Raw genomic sequence first — 419 nt, forward strand, 5'->3', positions numbered from 1 at the left:
CCTTCGGCAGTGAGCAGAGCACCAGATCATGAAAAACCACGCACACCCTCCCTTTCCGTTACGGGAGTTCTTTCCTTGCCCAAATCAAGACAAAACTCTTCTCATTGGATTCTTAACCACTCAGAAGTGAACTTTAATTTATTTATTTTGTTTACTTAAAATGGCCGCTAGAGCCCAGAAAACACAAGCAACCAATCTCTGCACCAACTGTAGTTCCGCTAGGTTGTTAAGTGAAATGCTAATGACATTCCTTATCTTTTACATTTTAGTGGAAATTTCATTAACTTTTTGGAACAAAAACTAACATCTAACGGTGACTAATTAAACCATAAATTCTCTCAACTAACAAGCATATAATTATGCAACATGACAAAGCCGTAAGCGCACCAACCACCCAACTCAAAACTGTTGGAATCCGA

The sequence above is a fragment of the Theobroma umbraticum genome, unplaced genomic scaffold (genome assembly GCF_002168275.2).
Source record: "Theobroma umbraticum cultivar Fairchild unplaced genomic scaffold, ASM216827v3 scaffold_30.0, whole genome shotgun sequence".
NCBI lineage: Eukaryota > Viridiplantae > Streptophyta > Magnoliopsida > Malvales > Malvaceae > Theobroma > Theobroma umbraticum.